Raw genomic sequence first — 22,060 nt, 5'->3', positions numbered from 1 at the left:
AGGTGAAAAAAAGAAAAGGAATACAGCGGCTCTGACCTGTCACCAACGTTGATTTTGGATGGACCGGAAGCTATCGGGTTATGTTGGCATGCTGAGCTGAGCAATGAGTTCCAACATTCACTCGATTATATGATGAAATTTGTTTTATTGGTATAACAGAACGGTTAATTGTACTTCGTATAAATTACGTAATTCTATTTTTAAGAGAAAGTGTATCATTCATATGTCATATTCAAATTAATTTGTTTATGTAACTGATTAAATTGTTATAATTTTAATACATGGTCTTGTGTTATTCTGTTCTATATCTCTTCTCAGATCTCTGTTATTCCATCCATTAATTTAAGATCTTATTTTTATTGTTTACTCGATCAGAGCAATAATACCGTGGTCGATCATCTGCTAGATGGAATCAGGTCACAATTAATACTTCCAGTTCAGTACCCACGAATGTAGTTCTAGTCTATTTTTAGCACATTTTTGTGGTGACAGAAGAGTTTTATTTATGCATTTTTGGTAGGGATTTAAAGATAACTGTTTATTCTTGATAATATGAGCTCAGTGTGTTGTTGTCTGTGTGTATTTCGGCAACAGTGCACAATGAGTAATAAGGCCTCGGTGATGATCCAGAAGTGAAATCTGTGTTCTGTTTACATGCTGCTATGTTGACAGTCCAGCATCTCAAAAAAGAGCAGGTCAACATTTGACAAGAACTTCGCCGTGAAGTCATCTTTGAAGGTATTTTAGATTAACATATGATTTGCATTGATTGTCGCACAGCGGAAAGGTCAGTACTGAGAAACAAATGTAGAGAACATGTAGTAAAATTGTGTTCTATGTCCAGATAACTATAACCAAACTAAAGTACCACATAACAAGTGGGTCAGTCCCCAAACACGTCCACAGACTATGATCAGGGAAGCAAATTTCCGTACATTAGACTCTTTTCTCCATTTATTAAAGTTCTTTTAATGGTCAGTTGCATGACTGTAGAAAAAAATAAAAGGCAAGAAATGACTTCTTTGATGTTGTTAAATTAATTTATATAATTTCAGCAGCAGAAAAGGAAAGCAAAAATCGCAAATACTGATGGAACAACAATACAACGTAAATTGTACGAGCCTAAAATTGTACAGAATACAAGTAGAGACACCGAGAATCAAAGTCATAAAATACTATTGAATAAGTATTCGAAATAATGGTTGACTTTATTCCAGCATTTTTTAAGGGAGATTTATACAATCCGGTCTAGATTACTTTTATCTAGACGTAGGAGACACTACGAGGAGACGGTTCCTTTTGTTATTGTATCTATATCATGAGATGTTTGATTTGTTAGTCTTGATAATATTTTGTTGTTCGATCAGGCTGTTTGTTTTGATATACTCTAATCATATTATATCGTTCAATTAAGTTCTTTGATTTATTATAATTTTTGATCATATAATGTTGTTCAACAATGCTGCTTTTTATAATCATTAAAATGTTTTGTTGCTACAATTTTCCCCCCAAATATGTTCTTTTGGAAGCGATGTACTATGAAAGCACTTTAGATTCTAACCGTTTCACTTAATCAATTTGAACATTCTCAACAAATACAAATACAATATACAATTTATGCAAATTCGGAAAGTGCAAAATAATGTTTAAAAAGCCAATAAAGTATGGAACGCGCCCATGAATATCTACTTTCCTTAACTTAAAAATAATATTAATCAAGTGAAGGAAACAATTAAAAGGATACAGCTGCACCTTTTTTTACACACCCCACCGTGAGCCTCGTGAATTTCCCATGATGCTGCAGGCAGTGCAGGAGTGCGAATGGCGAGTGCCAAATATAAGTTGCGAGCCGACTTTGGGTAAACACAAGGATATATTTAAAGGATATACATGTTCCTATTTCTGATATATTCGCAGCACTGAATCGAAGCTATTTATCTCTCAAGGCATACATTTATATGTTGACAAACATCTGTTATCCAACACTAGACCACGTGCAGAATCGCGCTGATTTGTTTTGGTCTGAAACGCATGAGAGGTCCCCGTACTAAGTTGCCAAGTTTGACAGATTGTAGTTCGACCTAATGAAAAGCTAATTTGGAGAAATCCCCAAACAGGTGGACTTCCTGAGGCAAAGGTAAGTTAATTTTGATACGATGAGTTATAGTTGTCGTACGACAAAATTGTGTCCAAGTTTTAATTTTATTTCAATGGCGTTTTTTTTTTCTTCTTCCTTAGCCTGAGCCTTAGGCTATGGTTCAAAACAAAAGTCACACTCCGTGCCATAACCGCAGCAACTCATGCAGATGTGAATTTTTCGCCCGCACCAAGATACTGGTTTCTTCTTTTTGTTATGCTTCATTTCGCTAAAGCATTTACTGATTTCAGTTTATGTTCAAACTTTAATTTTGCTGCAGTAAAGAGCGACTTGATTAGTGTCATGAAGGGATTAGGTTATTTTTAGATTAGGCCAAATCCTTAGTGCATCCGTAAGGAAAATTTAAATCCTATATAGAACTTGAAAGCATGCTGTAATTCCTAAAATATGACCGAGCACAAAGTTTGAGCGAAAGTGAGAAAGGTATTTTATTTAAGTATTAAAACTTCGTTCATTGTAAAAATACGTTGACTTTTGAAAGGTATATCAGAACTGTAAAGATATTTTCATAATTTGTATTGTTTTCTTGCTGTTTACTTGCAATATGGTCATCTTTTTTTTATAAACATAGTTATGCTGGAAATGCAATCAAATAGTGAGTTATGCAGTTTTGGATACTCTCGCTATGTTAAAAAAATTATAAACTCCTGGAATCATTTGAATTCAGTTAAATTTTGTGCTTTAATGAAATCACCAAGTTTAAGAATTACACAAACCTTTGACAAATTCTTCTGAATTGCTATAGATGGAACAACAAAGCCAATGATTTGCTTCAAAAATGATTACAAGAAGACAGAATTTGGATGTACTTTGCAAATATTGCAGAGAGAACAAATGTCATTTTGGATGAGGGGGTGTGATGGACAAATGCCCAACTTCTTTGACAAAATACATTTCCATTGGATAATATTTCGTTTTCGCTCATTCTTTATCTTTATGAGGGTGTCCCAAAAAAAAATAGCAAGCGTAGAGACTATTCAGTTTTAATTCATTGTAGGATAAAATTAACTCGGTGTTCCAAGAAAATCAGTCTTAACTCAGTGTTTGATTTTAGATTGTCAGATTGAACTAGCTGTGAAGCCTTGTTTACATTAACCAGTTTTGGATATGTTTATAAAAGATGAATTTTGTATGGCATGTACAGTTGAAAGGAGGTACCTGGTAATGTTGATAGAAGTCGGAGTATTAGCACACCGTCCCATTTATATTCCTCTACTGATTTTAAAAACATAAAGCCTCAAGAAAAATTAAAAAATTCACAAAAGTGGGTCATTTCATTCATGATCAATTAATAATTTCAAACCTGATTGTTGCCAAGCGATCTCTTACACTTTCAAATTCTTGGTGTTTCAATGCCCTAGCAAATATGGTGACTGTGTGCTGAAGAAACTTGTTTAATTCGAAACACCGACAAGTTGACAGAGTTTGCAACGATCAGGTTAGAATTTATAAATCAATAAATGAAATGATCAAGTTTTGTGCATTTGTTACATCTGTGATGCCTTCTGTTATTTGACATCGTTAGTAGGGTACAAACATATGGGATGTTATGAGAATACTATAGTTGGGATATTGCTATGCTTGGTCATGCTGATAGAACAACACAGAATAAAGTTGGCAGATGTGCATGCCTTACATTGAAACATTTTTTCTCTTAGAAAAGATAATAAAAATAAAACTTTTGACATATGAACATCAACAGAAGTAATACTACGGGTCTGTACAGCACAGTAGTAATGCACATTCACGTACTTTGCACTTGTCTTCTAAGTATGCTGGAGTCCATTACCTTCCATAAAAGGGATGTATGGACAAGTAAATGCAAAGCAGATGATTTCAACAATCCTAATTGCATATTATCAGTGTCTTTAAATAGGAGTTTATACAGCCTGTATCACTGACAGTATATTTTACAGCTTTTTATTTATTTTAGCACTTATAGGGCTGTCTGAAATGCAGTGAAACCTAGAATTTACTGTTTGGTGGTACACTTTATTCCCAGCATAACCCTTGGAATGTACTACCCAATGTAATTTTAGACAATTTATGATATGATTATTAAATGTCGACAAAGCTGTTAGGATTACCATAATTGCTAATTTTATCAGCCAATCAGATGAAGTCTTATATCTTCGTGTATCGGAGATGGAGTAATGTGAGCATCAGTGTGTGCTGGAGGATTTTATTCAGTTTAAGAATTTTTAAAGCTGCATTTCCATTGGCTAATTCAAAGGTCACCAGAACATGATCTTAACTTAGGACAGTGGAGATCTGATTTTAATCAGATTGAGTCAGACTATTAAATCAGTAATTGAAGTGTGAAGGCTGCCAGTTTAAAAATAAAAAAAAAGTTTCAAGGTTTGTTTATTTTGGGCATGCATGTTTTCAACAAAGGTGTGATATGTACTGAATTCGTTATCATGCATTTCTAAAGTTGTGGTTCACAGGTCAACATAGCAGTGGTATATACGTTCGTGTTTGAATGATAACTTACAATAATGAGCCACAAGATTCACTAATGAAAGAGTTAGAAACATGTAAACTATATTTCTTCTAAATGGAAACAATTAATTGACAGCTTTTCTGGGTGTGGCATGTGTGTATTTTGACTGGCATGTGATCAGTAATTAAGGACCACATCGGAAACAAGTTAATGTTTGTTCATTTATTTTTTATGTTCTTAGTTTTACATGATGGTGTTTGGCAATTTTTATTTGCACTGTTTGGATTGGTAACAATACAAAATACCAGATCTGAATGATATATCTATCAATATGTACATATACGTTGTGATGAGCTTGGTCCCGCTCTGGTAGTCAATGTTCTGACACCCTAGCTAAACAAACAGTTTGTGAGCTAGTGTTTAATTTAGATTAGACAAATGCTACCATTAGTCTAAATATAATTAGGAGAGAGGGAGATAGAGACAAAATGAGAGACTGTTTTGCTATTAGAATAGAATATAGATTGTCGTACAGAAATTTCAAGCTAATCAAGCACAATTCATGACTTGTAGCGGTCCCATGAAAGGCATCAGTTCAGCCTATGTAATTCGCTCTTAATTTATGGCCTAAAAGTGATAAAAGTTAATCACCTACTGGCACAGGTGTAAATAGAAACCAGGTAAGCAGAGTTGACCTTGATCAAAACCCTTTTTATGTTTGTGTTTACAAGACAACACATAAAATAATCATCCATCACACTTATATTATCATTCAGTCATGGATAATATGAGTGGACTTTGAGTAGGTGTGAAGTATGTCATATATATTTAATTTCTGTTTTTTGTTTTCCATGATTATAAGTTGTGTATAATTGTATTTTGGACTTGACCTTGTCCAAAATCAAGTTCACTATGCCGCAAACATGTAGCACGATGTCCCAACCAGGCACATTATCCTGACACCAGGCCGACAGTCCTAACACTAACCTCTTAATGCTGAGTGCCAAGCGAGGCAGCAGTTAGTATCATTTAAGTAAGCCTTTGGTATGACTCAGTCGGGGATCAAACCCACGACCTCCCACATCTGAGGAGGATGCTCTAACCACTAGGCCATCGGTGCAGTGTCAGAATTGTTGATACAGGTAATAGCTCTAGTTCACTATGTATCTGACTAGGGACATTGATGTTTTTATTTTATAAACAAATGTCACATAGTTAATATTTCTCTACGAGTGTGGGTTAAATATTAGGAACATTATCAGTGACAGTAAAGATGTTTATTTGGGTCTGGGTCTAGGATATTGGAATTCCCACATGAAGAACCTGTTGTACTGATGTTTCCCATATTCCTTATTATAATTTTAGTAACAGATTTTATCTGCTTGCAGCTTAGAATTTTCCAGGAATGAACTTTGGACCTACATCCTGGCTCTACTTTTATGTCTTAGTTTTTTATATAATCTTGTTTACTTGAAAAATTATTCATTTTTGTGATAGTATTAGAAGCAGAGTCATTTGTATCATGTTTAGTTTTTTTATTTGAGTGGAATTATTTACTGAAATTTTTATTCTTTGTAATTACAATGTGCTCAGTAATATTCTGGACAGAAACAGTACTTTGGAATTATTGTGAATTCAGACATGGACGTCGTGCATTATATTATTGTGATTAATTGCAAGACTGTTAGCATATTATGACACTTCAGGCCACAGGTACATTAGTACATTCATGACTGCATGCACATCAACACCTTAAGTGCTGAATCTTATTTCGAACAGCACTGGAATTTAATTAGAACTTTACTCATTCGGTCTCGTGATATAACTTATTTTGGACTATTTTGGGTTTAATTTGCAATACTTTAAGTTCTTTTTAAATTTTCATTTTGTATTCATGCAAAATAAATTATTTACTGAATTTTTCAAAACTTGTTGGTTTCACGTATTTCTGTTGCTCAGTTTAAGACCATAGAGTCAATATAAGTATTTAATGAAACAACAACACATTTATTTTTTTCTACTTTTGCTGCTTTTAAACTTGTCAGATGTGTAAAAAAATGTTAATATTTACATATTTACTACTACATCTTCAGGTGAAAATATGCTTTTGGACCCATTCACATGATTCTAGCTGATACAAAAGACAAGTCAGGTTGGGACACATTAGGATATTTCCAAATCTTGGTAATGGGTTTTGACCTTGAAAAAAGGATGATTTTCATACCTGATTTTTAGCATGCAAATAGATAAAAATTACAACTATTGAACAAAATTTACATTAAAATATGCACATTCTCTCATCAAGTCAGTCCTTTCACCTTTGTTTCATTCTTGTATGTCTCACAAACATTTTTAACATTTGTTAGATCATTGCTGCATTATATTGGTGGATGTCCTCATCATTGTTGATCTTCCTACTTTGATGGTGTACTGTTACTGGGTCATCCAGGTTTCCTTAATACATGTAGTCAGCTTGAATTTTACTCATTATGGATTTTTAGTATCTGCATCGGAACATGCCAATGTCGTCAGTACAACTTTACTGATTCCACCAAGAAGTTTAAATTATTTCCAGCGTGTAGGTAGAGTCAGATTGGTGTCTGACTGCTGGATTCATCACATGAACACAAACACAAGTACATTGTACCATTACATCCTTTGTGACTTTAATCTTAATTTGCAGACACTTTTATTATTATTATCATCACTGTCACAGGGTTCTCAATAGATTTCAGAACTGAAGACTAATTTGACTCTAGAAACCAAAATCTTGAGAGTCAAAATCAAAATAAAAAAGTCTTAACTCAAATTTCAAGAGTAATTTGTTTCTGAGTATTGAGCTCAGCTGGGATTGTTCCCTATTCATGGAGCAAACAGATGCTAAAGATACTTTACACCTTCATGGGATTTATTCTCTTTCTGTTTCTATGGAGTCTGAGAGTTGGAATGATCCTCTCTCGCATGTCATTAATGAGATTGAGACAAAAAATAACATATACTTCAGTCTTTGAGTAATTGTGATTAATTAAAATGAACCTGTGTATGACCATTCAGTGAAAAAGGAAGAGGTATATACCTTACAGTTCACACAACATCGAAAAAGCTGTTTTTATATCTTTCTCAAAATCACTGACTGGTGACAACTAATGACAATAATTGTGGTTATTAAGTTTTACATTTTAGAGGCTCTCAATAGTTTTCTCGTTCAGATTTTCTTTGAATCACTTTTTTTTGCAAAGAATGGAGAATGTTATCTCTTTATCATTAGAATGTGTCATTGACAAAACTACCATCCTCAGCCTGAAAGAAAGTTTAAACATCAGTTTTCCTATGCCTGGGTTTTTAAGGTTCCTGACTGCTCTCCAATCTTAGTTCATGAAGAGAATGTTTCTGAGTTGGGCATAAGACCTATTTCTGAGTTTTATATTATTAAACCCTGTTTTTTTTTTTTGTACTTAATTGAGCTTTTAAACATGATGACTTGTACAGATATATGTGAATTTTTAGCAGACTTTGTATTTTTGGGTGCATTTCAATCAACAAGTTGATTGACAGCTCACAGACATTGATATTAAGGTCCATGGTCTTGCCTTTCAATACTGGCTAAAGAAGGGTAACAAAATCGAGTGTGGATGGTTTTTAGAATTTATCAGTTAGTGGATTTGGATATATCTTAAGGATACTTGATTGATTACAATCATGTTTTCTTTTTCCCCAGGAAGTATTAATTACAAATTTAACCAAACTTTGCCTATTGTTTTATCTTGGAATTGTCTGGGACAAGTTCACCGATTGGATGTCCATGATTCAGTTTCTAGGCCAAAGACCATGATAAATTGTACTCAAACATAAGAAAATAGTTTTGTTTCCAAATTTGGTATGTTGGAGTTTCTCAAGAATATCTGAGATGGTTCCAGTACTTGCCAGTAAAAAAGAAAATTGGTTTTATCTATTGAAATTTTTTTTGGCCAACTGAGTGTCAATCCCTCTTGTTACATTGATTAGGGGCAAATGCTGTTTTCTAAAAAAAAAATGCTGTTTAAGGTATCATCACACTAATTGCGCCAATCAGGTGTTATTGCTTCTTATTGTAAGCCAAAGTAAGATCACAGATTTGCCGACCATTGATTAATGTTATGTGTATTCTCTTATGTTACGTGTTTAGGCTCAAATAAACAGTAACACAAGAAAGAGTGAAAACAACAAACTTTGAAAAATGTAACAATTTATTTCTCTGGAAAAATACTGTAAAAATGAAAAAATAAGAACTTAGGTTTTAAGAATCATATCCAGAAATAAGCCAAGAATAATCCACGAATACAGTTTTAGAAGTCCTAATATTGAAATCAAGTTTTAGTCCTGGTGAAGAATCCAAGATGGAAGGCGATGACGTTTGCTGTATCTTGTATTGTGTTGTGGTCTACAGTTCCATGTAGAAACACAAGTAATACTCTTGTGTTGGAAATTCAAATAAAATTTTTAAGAAATGTCTTTGTTCAAGAATTCTGTATGAGCATTCAAAAATATTTACAGAGGAACGAATTAATCCTTTTGAATCCAAATAATTTGAATAAACATTAAAATGTAATTCCCAAAATGACACAACAAAAGAAACACCTTTACAGCTCAGTGTTTAGCCCGACTGAAATTATTTCTCTAAAATGATGGTTTAAAACTTGAATTTTACACAAAACTGATGCTCAGATAAGAGTCACATGATCATGTTTACATATAAAAAATCATGTAGCCCCTGTATGTCCTTGATAAGAACCAATCATTCTATTCTAAGAATAAAAGTTGTTTGCTTCACTAAAAACTATTTACAAGTTGAGGATCATGTATCCAACACAGCCTCAATCTCAACCATATTATTCCCACAATAAAATTAAATTAAAAATAACTTGTTCACGTGGCTGCTACTAATTTTGAATTAAGGTCGGGAACCAGGTCAGCTTTATGTGTTTACAAAAGAATCAGTCAAGATCAAACTATTTTCTGAAAAAAAAACTTCCAAATCATGTAAACAAGATTATATTATACATAGCATGTACAGTAAATAAATTTTTAAAGCTGACAAACAAACAATAAAATTAAAATAAATATGAATTAAATCAGATACACGTAACATTTTGATAAAAAGCAGCATTATAACCAAAAGAAAATAATATGTTGGATGAGTTGAGAGTCTTTTTTTTGTATGTGTGCGATTTGTCTCGATCTGGAAGGGTCACTTTTACCAAACATTTTTCATTTAATTCTTGGTTTATTTATGTGTGTGATTTGTCTAGATCTGGAAGGGTCACTTTTACCAAACATTTGTCATTTAATTAGGATAATACTAATTTCAGAAAAATTAATTTGACAATGCATCCTGGCATAAATGCTTTAAAATTTTATACAGCTGGTGCTGATCCAAATAGAAAAACAACTTTTTCTTTGAAACTACCAATCAAAATTTCATTCCTGTATAAAGTCATTTCAGATTTCTACAAATCTGCTATCAAATATGAGCACTGTTTAAAATAAAATTGAAGAAAAAAAATTTGGATGACATTTTGTTATTTGATTAAGTTTTACATAAAACACTCTGGTATAAAGGGTTCTTATATTTGTTCAAATAACACTGATTGGCCACCAAACACTTTTTTATTTTAAAAAAATTTATATGACTAGTTCAAAGTTGCTGAACAGAATTTGGTCCATTTTTTGACATAACATATGGGCATGAAAACAGGTGTCAGATATTGAGGTACATGTTCTCTCTGCCTACTTTTACAGGATGAAATCTAAAATAAATGTGTTTATCTTTACTAGCAATTGGCCTATAAACATTTATGGAGTAATAATTTGACCTTGATTAGGCTGCAGTGCATCAAATTTCACACACTTCTTCAATTCCTATTCATAAGAGTTTGGAACATAATTGCAGAATTTAATAATTATAAAATTTACACAAAAGTTGATCAAAAGCATGAAAGCACTGTTTAAACTGTTTGACGTTTCTTGTTAAAAAGAAAAGAGACACAAGAGTTGATTACATGTACATAAATAAAAGATAGAATTATGATGTATTCAGACACACAAGAAAAAACTTTCACTGGCTGAAAAGTTGGTGGATGATGTTGACCAGAGAAAAGGCAGTGTTAGCTTTACTTTCTCTATGAATTGGTAAATGACAGTGACTGGGAAGTGGGCTGATTATTTTACATGAATTGACCCCTTTCAAAGACCCTGGATAACAAAAATAGGAAACAAAACTTAAGTTATTTCATCTGAGAATAAGGCATCTATTTCATCTGAGAACAAGGCATCTATTTCATCTGAAAATAAGGCATCTATTTCTTCTGAGAATAAGGCATCTATTTCATCTGAGAATAAGGCATCTATTTCATCTGAGAAGAATAAGGCATCTATTTCATCTGAGAATATGACATCTATTTCATTTGAGAATAAGACATCTATTTCATTTGAGAATAAGGCATCTATTTCATCTGAGAATAAGGCATCTATTTCTTCTGAGAATAAGGCATCTATTTCATTTGAGAATAAGGCATCTATTTCTTCTGAGAATAAGGCATCTATTTCATCTGAGAATAAGGCATCTATTTCATCTGAGAATAAGGCATCTATTTCATCTGAGAATAAGGCATCTATTTCATTTGAGAATAAGGCATCTATTTCTTCTGAGAATAAGGCATCTATTTCATCTGAGAATAAGGCATCTGTTTCTTCTGAGAATAAGGCATCTATTTCATTTGAGAATAAGGCATCTATTTCTTCTGAGAATAAGGCATCTATTTCATCTGAGAATAAGGCATCTATTTCTTCTGAGAATAAGGCATCTATTTCATCTGAGAATAAGGCATCTATTTCATCTGAGAATAAGGCATCTATTTCTTCTGAGAATAAGGCATCTATTTCATCTGAGAATAAGGCATCTATTTCATTTGAGAATAAGGCATCTATTTCATTTGAGAATAAGGCATCTATTTCATCTGAGAATAAAGCATCTATTTCATCTGAGAATAAGGCATCTATTTCATCTGAGAATAAGGCATCTATTTCATCTGAGAATAAAGCATCTATTTCATCTGAGAATAAGGCATCTGTTTCATCTGAGAATAAGGCATCTATTTCATTTGAGAATAAAGCATCTATTTCATCTGAGAATAAAGCATCTATTTCATCTGAGAATAAGGCATCTATTTCATCTGAGAATAAAGCATCCTGATATCAGGTTTGCACACACAATGTTCATCTACTATTCAGAATGGCCATTGTTACTATAAACAGGGACCAGTAAAATGACTTCTCAAAAACTGATAAATAAAATGCAGAAATCATGCTGGAATAAGGCCTTTGACATTTATGCAAATGATGTTACTTTGCCTTCCAATATAGATGCCTTTACTAAACAATATACACACCTTTATTCAAGGTCTAGTTGTCCTAGATGAATATTGTACTGTATTAATCATGGCAACCACAGCAGCAATCCTGAAAATCTTTTCATTGCTATTTCTTCTGAATGGTTGGTCATATCATCATGGGGTTTTCATTGAAAGATTTCTCACAATGTCTGTTTGGTCCAAATTGACAATGGTGCTGATCTACCGTCCAGTATGGCCATAATGGCAGTCATCTTGAAACCTTATTATTGCTACTTTTTCTGAATGGAAAGTTGTATTGACATGGGGCTTTCACCAGAAGACTTTTCAGGAAGGCTAGTTGATTCAAGTGAAATCGGTGTTGATCTGTCCTCAAATATGGCCGCCATAATGAAAATCTTGTTTATTGCTACTACTCCTAGATGTATGGTCATCTCAGAATGGGGTTTTCACCAAAGGACTTCTTTTGGTACCATATTGGTTATAAATGAAAATGGAGTTGGTCTCACATCCTACATGGCTGCAATGGCAGCCATATTGAAAATTTTGGTACCACTACTCCCCCTAAAGGGAAAGTTGTTTTCACCAGATGACATCTTATGGTGTCTAGTTTGTCCAGAATGAAAAGGGTGTCAGTCTGACATCAGATATGGTCACTGTGGTGCCATCCTGAAAATCTAATGGCTAGATGGATGATCATATTGATGTACAGTTTCTCCAAATGATTTATAATGATGTCTTTTTGCTTTGAATTGAAAATGATGCTGACATTAACTATAAACAATTTTAGATAGTTTCAGCCATAAGCAGTTGACAAGAAGAAATGGTGTTATCTAGGATTCTTTGGAATTCCTTTAAAACAGTAAAGCTGTGTCTTTTTGAGTCAATGTTGTTTAATAATAGCAGGTGGAATTCCTCTCCTCCCCCATTTTTCCATTGTGGAACAGACCGTGGAGATGTAAGGAAAATTTTACCTTAAAAGTAGGCTGGAGTTGATGTTAAATGATTCATTACAATTAAAATGGTTTGACTGGTACTGTTTGTTTCAATTCAACCATTGAAGGGTTTAGTAACCTGCCCATTCAGCTGCTCAGAATACTGCACTTGATCAGGTACCATATACAGGGAATTTTCTGCTGAATTTGGTGAGTAAATTGTTATAACATTGTGTTCTGTCTGAGCTGATCACAGATTTGTTTTACCCCCTCAAAGAGGAGAGATAAATCATTTTGACAGGTGCAAAATTTGCAGCCTAAAGCTCTCTTCATTGCAAGGTACTGGGCACCATCATTATTGCTTGAGCTGTTAGTACACCAAAGACATTATTGGCCCTGTAATCTATTAAGGGTAGGCCAGTGGGATTTTGGTTGAATAGACTTGGGGACTTAATTGGACTTGAATTAATGTTTTCCAGCAGTAGATTCAAATGTGGTTATAGAACTGGAAATTACATCTAAATCTCTCTTAGGCAGCATGCCAACTATGGTGCTTAAGGGTTACATGTGCAAAGAATCATCAGTATGTTATTTTTCATGAATTTTATCAGTATGTGTAAAATAAAAAAAATGCTTTTCCTCTTCAAGTGCTGACATTTACCACAAAGTTATTGCAGGGTGACAGTGGCTCAGTGGTTAGCTGGGAGGAATAGAATCTGAAACTGCAACTTTGAATCCTATCAGTGGAAGTTCAGCTCAGTTTAGAGTGTCCATGGGCAAGACACTTTAGTCCAATTTTCTTTGCACTTAATGACCTACTTATTTTTGCTGTGCTGTAAAACACCAACTCTCTTAACTAAGTATGTGTACTGCTGTGTGTGAGGGTATCACAAAATGAGCTGTCCGAATATTATTGCCTAAATGTATTGATGAAATGGCTATTGTTAATGGAAATAACTTTTCTTATATTCCATATATGGTCAAAACCACAGGGGCTTGTATCGTTGCTTAAAATTGACCTGTCATACATGCACTATATAATAACTGTAGTTATTATATAGTAAATGTATAACAGGTCAATTTTAAGCAATGATACAAGCCATATTTATTATATAGTACATGTATGACAAGTCAATTTTAAGCAACGATACGATCCCCTGTGCTCTATATAGTTCTGTGGTCAAAACTAGTTAGCAAGATCAGAAAAAAACATCCTTGTTTTGGTAATTAAAATTCCTTTTAAACATTGAGTAGGCATTGAGAGGCGCTAAGATAACCAAATTCAGGCTTATTCTGACATATCAGAAAGAAAGGAGAGAAGGGTAAATGAAAATAAAGGTATTCCATTTTAATGTGGTACTGTGTTAAGAAGTTTTATGATACTTTGCAGTACTTCAGCACAATTTCAAAATCTCTGAATTTATAGACTTTTGAAACTTTTTTCTTTCTGATGTTTGTAAGGCTCATAGGCAAGGCAGAAGTAAAAAAACATGAAGAAATATGCTTTTTATTGAAAGATATGACATTTTGTTCCCCTCTATTTCATTGAGTTTCCTTATGATTATTGTTCTTGTTCATCAAGAATGATGCTGTAATAGAATGATTTTCACACATATAATGACACTGATTTTTAAGTTCAAAACCTAATATATTTATAATATTTATCTTGTGGCATACAAGGTGATTTTCACTAGATTCTGATTTCACAGCTTATGCAGTCCACTCTTCCCAGCCTGCTGAAGGATCTAAGAACCTCCCTCTTCTGCAGAACCTTTGGCCCCTCACAATTTATTTTACCAGTAGATCCTTTGTACCAGCATCACCATTGACCACATTATTCAGGTTTCACAATCCCAGAGTGCACTGACACCCTATAGCAGCTAAAAATATAATAATTTGCCACGTAAAAAAGGAGACTGTTGGGGGTACAAAAGTTGCCAACAGTAACATCCAACACAAAGTAGATTCCCAGCCAGTTTTTAATGTGCACTCATGCTAGGGCTCAAGATGACTGCCCTTTACAGAGAACAGATTGGTAGTTTTACACCAGGGCATATAGTTTATCAAAATTACAGAATGGAGACAAAGTCAGGGTTCATTAACAGTATAAATTCTTGTGTTTTAAAGTAATAGCAAATACAGACCCCAAGTCATATGGGTCAGAATCTTTATCAGTATCAGATGTAGAATTTGTTTCTAACATTACCATATCTGACCGCTTAAGTCCTTTAAACTAAAACTACCATATACACCCATGTCTTTTGTCTCAACGATAATCAATATTTCTACAATAAATAGGAGGGAAATGTTAAGCATTAATGTGATGGCAACGGGGGCATTTTGAATACAGTGAAAAATATTATGCATGAGTGCACAATAACGAACTCTATTTCACTTTAAATTCATTGTTTTTTTTTCAGTGCAGATTTATCGTTGCTTCATAGATTAACAAAGGGATTTACTATATATCTCTTGTGTACATATTCTTCGTAAATGTTTGCATTATACCCCTGATTAATTTTTTTTTTTTGTTGCTAATTTAAGCTCTCTTGAGAGCTGTTTGCATTTGTTATATATACATTGTGCATGTCTTGTATTTTATTCTTCTTTTTTGCCCTTTTGGCATTTGTGATTCTGATTTGGTTGTGTACTGAGCTCAAATGTCAGGGTTGAGATCAAAACAGGAAAGCATAGGGATATGTGATTTACAAACACAGCATTCTGGTTAAGTTTTTCTATATGATCTTGAATAATGAACTTTATGTACCACCAGAGAAAATCATGGACTTTTTTTAGAATGGACTTTTATGAAATTTTTACCCAGTATTTTAAGAATTTTATATTTATATTTATATCATTATCTTTTATTATAATATACTTTTTGCAGAATTTTAACGTCTTTACCTTTTTTTCTTATAACTTGCAGACTTCATGTTTCTTTTTCTTTGAAAAATTTTATTTTCCCAAATTTTGTGTGTGCAGTTCTTTATAATTATATGGTATTTACATTTTTACTTTCATTGTTTATCTGGTAATATACCATGTTTATGGAAATATATATTTGGAAGGGTTTATTTTTCAGTAAGTTTTGAGGCTGATGTTGATCAAACTTTTTAGAAAGCCTTGTTACATGTGGTTTAACAAGGCTTGTTAAATGTAGTTTAAAAAAACCTTGTTACATGTAGATAAAAAACCTTGTTACATGTGGTTTAAAAAGCCTTGGCACATGTGGTTTAAAAAGCCTTGTTACATGTAGTTTTAAAAGCCTTGTGACATGTGGTTTAAAAAGCCTTGTTAATGATAGTCTTCAAAAACCTTGTTATATTTAACATCAAGCTGTTTGGTGACTTTGATAATGAGCATATCTGAGAGGCCATATCTAATGGCCATAACTTGTAACCACTCTGGAGAATGAATTTTCAATTGGAGTTTGTTCCAACATGGTAAATTAGTTTATACCGTCATTGACTTGTGTTCTGTAACTAGTGAGGTTTTTTAACGACCACATCATGCATCAAATTTGAATTGCTGAACTTGTTTCTTTAAAGCTTTTGACTGCATTTCTCGACTAATTTTGATTATTCTTTGTTAATAGGATGATATCATTGAGGCTTTGTGCATGTTCGATTATATGTGAACTCACCTAACATATTGGAAAGAATATTTATTAAAATATACTAGATTGACATTATATAAAGTTTTGAATATTGTTTATGTGTGGTTATGTTCTTACAATACTACATGTACCTGCTTAATGAAATGGCCAATTGTTAAACCATAAACCGTTCATTGATATCAGGCCCATATGTGCCTTGTTTTGATTGTTACTATCCATTCACAACCAAAAATAGGTCATGAGGACCTAGTTTCTATGCTCCTGTGATGATGCATACATTGACCCGAGAGGGATACATTTTTTGCAGTTGTCAGGTATGATGATAATAAAAAGAAGTAGAAAGGTAATAAAAGGTATACATGTAAAATCTTTGCACTATTAGGTCTCTTTGAAAGTACATGTAAATTAGGTAGTATGGCAAATTACAGGTAAGGATTCTTAATTGGCCCACTCAGTTCCAGTTCATACAACTGTTTTGAAATAGTAGCCTGGTATATTGATCTGCAGTGCTTTTTGGTGCAGTGTTTTAGGAGCAAAGCTGGGGAAATACCTTACAACTGTGTAGTAAGTTAGCTCTCAGGAGTTGGAAATTCCATTGACAGTATCAAGTTTACTGACTGGAAGAATAGCAGGTTTAGAGTGAGTAGATAGATATACGCTTGTGTACAAATAGTGGTATTTGTACAGTATTATTATAATGTATGGTGTAAGCTTGTTACCTCTTAGCCCATTGATGGTATCAAGTATTGGCACTTCTGAAGGTTATGGGGAACAGGGAGGGGTATTTCTTGATCAGTTGAGGTTGTAGTTTTGTAACCAATGGAAGAGTTTAAGTGTTCTTTTGTATAGTTTTCTTTCAGCCCAAAAAAGTTGCACATATTTTCACAAGGTTTCTTTAGGGCAAGTACAGTTCCTGCTGTTTAGGAAACAAGTTGGCGTGATCGAATTGGGAATTTTTACAGAGGGGAGTAGGTGAGTGGTGTTAGTCATTGTACTTTGTGGCAGTTTGTATGACAGATGAAATAATATGTAGATGTGACGCACATTGATAAGGGTTTTAGTGTGACTTTTTAGTTTTGCTATATGATAAAGTCTTGCATTTCATAGTAGTGAGTATAATTTGCAGTTAGAAACATATTTCGAATGATGTTTTTCAGTTTCGTAAATTGTGATATGTAATTTAATTGGTGAATTTAAAGGTCATCAGAGCATGACCTTGCATAGGTGTCCCTCGGGTATAATTTTTTCATAGATCTCGATTTTAAACGAATTGTTGTGTCTGATGAAAGGTCAGTATTTTTGATGTCACGAAAGAACAGGGTAATATAAATGCCTGATGCTGGAATACTGTATTTCACTCATAAAAATAGATAGCAATACATCATCATTTATCATAAATAAATGAAAGATGTAAAAAAAAATTATAGAATAAAGGCAGAGGCCTCCATGCCATAGATAGAGGTCCAAAATGAGGGACTGGTCCAACCTAAGTGTCAGTGTTTGGGTGCATGTACATGTCAATCAGAAATACATGCATACACTTTCAGTGCCAAGATTAATATATTGCTGTTTTGTAGCCAGACCTTTAACATGTGCTGATGCTTTGTGACATGACCATTGGTATTGCTTTCAAAAGGAGGCATTACATAATCACAGGCACATTGATAGCTTGTTGGGTATTTGTGTCTATCACCTACTGTACCTGACAGACTTTCACAGACATGCCAGTTCAATTGGTCATTATTTCGACATTTTCCAACCATTTTTGATAGAAATTTGGTTTGTGCTTGAATATAATTACTAATAGTTCCAATGGTTATTGTGAAAATCCCCCATCAGGCTCTCTGAAATTCAATAGGTGGCTTGTCAATGTCATAGGGGGCACAACTAGATGAGGTAACCTTTCTGGCGCTGGAATACTTACAGTGCTAATCGTAATAATGAGATCTTGAACTTGTTAAAGAAAAGCGTTGATGTTTATTGTAAGTTTTTCTTCGTACTTTATGGATTTTACCCTGTTTTGCACTGTTCTTTGTTTTGTATGCCTTGATGGAGATGCCTGAACTTAATCAAAGTAACCAGGATTGTGCTGATATGCCATTAACCCATACATACATACACACACACACACACAAAAACACATACATACATACATATTTGACATGAAGCACTATGCATATAAATGGCAATAGGTCAGTAGGGTATATTGCTGAAAATTTTAAGATGTTGCTGATCACATTTCTAATGTGTCTAATGAGTTTTAGTTTTGATTCTATCCCAGTTATGGTGTTGATGGAAATATGGCTGAGTGGAGGTGGGGGAGAGAGATTTTGCTGTGAAATTTCAGGATATCCTTTTACCCCCCCCCCCTTTAACTCCAGCCATAAGGTGTATCATATTATGTTATGATGTTGTACATCTGGGAATCTATCTCTCCATCTGTCTGTTACTAATTTACTTTGTGCTCAGTAACTTTTTGAGTTGTAACCATCAACAGTTTCCAGGGCTTTTGCATGGCTTGTACATACCTATGGCTGCAGAGATTTGATTCAAATCAATTGATGGTTTCTACAATATATGTTGAAATTTCCACTTCTCACAATTATAAAATTTTGTGGATAGCTTGCAGATCAGGTAAGGAAGAGCTCAATATATTTTGGGGTCATAAGTTCAGCTTTCAAGGTCACGTAGACTAAAAGAATTTTTTCTTCTTTTCTTCACAGAAACATTAGTTGTAGATCACATATAATAACATTACTTCCACATCACCTACCTGCACTAAATTTCAGAGATGAGCTGCACTTGGGGTAAGGAAGAAAACTATAAAATTTGGGGCCAACATGTCAAGTGCCAAGATCACTACGACTGAAAGAAGAATTGTTTCAGTATAATGGCATTAATTTTGCATCATATAGACCAAGCATTATGTTTGGCGTATACACTTGGGGTAAGGAAGAAACAAAACGATTTGGAGGTTAGAAGGTCAAAGCCCAAGGTCACTGTGATTGAAAGAAGAGAAGTGGTTTCTAAACACAAATTTTAGTATTTACATAGAGAACTATTAAAAATTGGGTGGAGATATAATGTACCATTCAGGGTACTCTTGTTTATAAGGCATGTTACATTTTTGCACCACATTTATTTTTATCCAAGATTTTAAAAATGCAAGTGTTTCTAAAAGGAAGGATTTTTGTAGCATGTGGAAAGAGGACCCTACCCTTTGTATACATGAACAGTTAGTTTGATCTACTTGTCAGAGATGTAAATTTCTCATCATACACTATCAGTTTCACCACAGTTGGCAGATAACTTGTGAAAGTGAATAATGCTTTGAATATTTTTTTAGAAATTAGTACACAGTAGTGTAGAAATATGAAAGGGAGAATATTAAAGTTTTCATTGGATTCACATTTAAAATTCATTAAATCAGTCAGTTTTGTTTGCTTGTTCTAATTACCTAAGGTAATTTGTATCAGAGACTGTTATGTATTTATTATACACATATGTTTATGATTATGCCAAATATGTTGTGTGTATTTAAAAAATTTGTAGAAACATTTTTTTTTGTTGAAGTTTGATAGGGTATACCGGAGCCAGCCTATTAGTCTGGCTGTCACACTTTTGTTCATTTAATATCTTCAGAAGGCTTCGAGGTCTTTTCATGAAAAATGCTGTGCTTTGGCATCATATCTGCATACTATGGAGTCTATCTAATCAGCATTTTAAGACCAGTCCCTGTTTTTGTTATAAATTTTGTCAATTCATCCTTATATCTGTTCTTCTCCAGTTAATATCTCCTGAACCATTTGATGTATCGTTATGCAACTTGGTATGCATTTATATTATGAAAAGAGACTTTCTTGCATACAGGACTCTCAGCTTTGTTTGATTAGTTCTTTTAGGGTTTTATCACCATATTTGAAAATCATATTGAAAATCTGTGTCTCCTTTATCATTTAGAAATGTTATGACACTTGGTATGTTCTTGTATTATGACTAGCCGTAATGATTTTGTAATAATTTTGCGGAAGAATGGCCTTTGTTAATATCCTCTGAACTGTTTGAGATACCATATATATTGGCAAATATGTTGAGTCTAACTGCACACAGCACAGGCCCAGATTTGTGGTTGTATTATAAGCCAGAAGATCTTGGTCTGTGCATTTAGTTAGGAGTAATCAATAAAAGAACATAGACCCAGATCTGCAGGCACATTATGCTATGCACAGGATTTTTGTTTGCAGTTTGAATAGACTTTTGGTATATCTTATGAAACTTGGAATGTATTTATATCAGACACACTTATGTGACATGACATAAGCTTTGTCAAATTGCTACTTTTAGAGTAGGGAGTAATGCATAAGCAAATGCTTACTGACAGGTTTGACATTGTGTATGTTGGTGTAGGGGTTGCTTTTTGTATAGGATATTAGGTCTTGGCTTGTATAAGCTGATCTATATCTGCCAGTGTGAGGAGGCTTTAGACACAAAGGGATTGTTACCATATATACTCACTTATAAGTAAAATGCAACTGCAAACTGCACAGACCCAGATCTGCTGTTGCATAATGTGCCAGCAGATCAGGGTTTGTGCATTTTGTCCGGAGTAATCAGTTGAACAAATAACTTGCAGGTCCATTATGGTATGGCAGGTCAGGATTTTTTTAAAAAGTTTGACTCCACTTATAAGCAAGTATATATGGCAGGTGACCTTTTGCTTTGAAATCTTGTGAACTTGGCTGACTTTTGATCCTGTGTGCACTAAACTGGATACAATAATACAGATGGCTAGGACATTAGGTACATATGCTTTATATTTCAGAAGATTGGAGTGATCAATAATAAAACCTCACTGCATGGAGAGATGTTCTTAAAAGAAATTTCTATGAGTGTTCCTGTTTGATATGCACCTTACATTGACTGGTTTCTTCTTTATGATCAGCACTACACAATCTTTTAACTTAAAAGTGCAAACTTCGCAGTCAAGAAAAAATTCTGTTCCCAGGACATTTTAATAGCAAACATTAAAAGAGATGTAAGCTGAAAATAAAACTTTGTACCTGTATGATTGTAAAATATCATGAATTTCAGTCGCTTGTCATTCATTTTAAGTGATGCACAAATTAATCAATCCTGTACATTGGGTAAAATGACCAGCATCTGTCAATGAATAATTTGCAGGGTTATGCTGTTCGTTTTGATAAATATTGAGTAAAATGACCAGCATCTGTCAGATAATAATTTGCAGGGTTATGCTCTTCATTTTGATAAACATTGAGTAAAATGACCAGTATCAGTCAATGAATAATTTGCAGGGTTATGCTGTTTATTTTAATAAATGTTGAGTAAAATGACCAGTATCTGTCAGTGAATAATTTGCAGGGTTATGCTGTTTATTTTAATAAATATTGAGTAAAATGACCAGCATCTGTCAGTGAATAATTTGCAGGGTTATGCTGTTCATTTTAATAAATGTTGAGTAAAATGACCAGCATTTGTCAGTGAATAATTTGCAGTGTT

The 22,060-nt window shown here is 33.6% G+C and overlaps 1 protein-coding gene across 4 annotated transcripts in view; it reads left to right on the top strand.

The window, feature by feature from the left end:
* Window positions 1–1,803: 1,803 nt before the first annotated feature.
* LOC149807888 (protein phosphatase EYA1-like) overlaps window positions 1,804–22,060 on the top strand; it is a 365,190-nt gene continuing 344,933 nt past the window's right edge. For all 4 annotated transcript variants that reach the window (XM_089971692.1, XM_089971683.1, XM_089971677.1 and 1 more), the window contains exon 1: window positions 1,804–2,137. The gene's annotated coding sequence lies outside the window, so the exon portion shown is untranslated. The remainder of the gene's footprint in view (window positions 2,138–22,060) is intronic.

This window comes from Sinohyriopsis cumingii, chromosome 1 (assembly GCF_028554795.1).
Source record: "Sinohyriopsis cumingii isolate HCF-2022 chromosome 1, ASM2855479v2, whole genome shotgun sequence".
Lineage (NCBI taxonomy): Eukaryota > Metazoa > Mollusca > Bivalvia > Unionida > Unionidae > Sinohyriopsis > Sinohyriopsis cumingii.
Note: the sequence above shows the minus strand (reverse complement) of the source record. Positions and strands in the feature narration are given on the sequence as shown.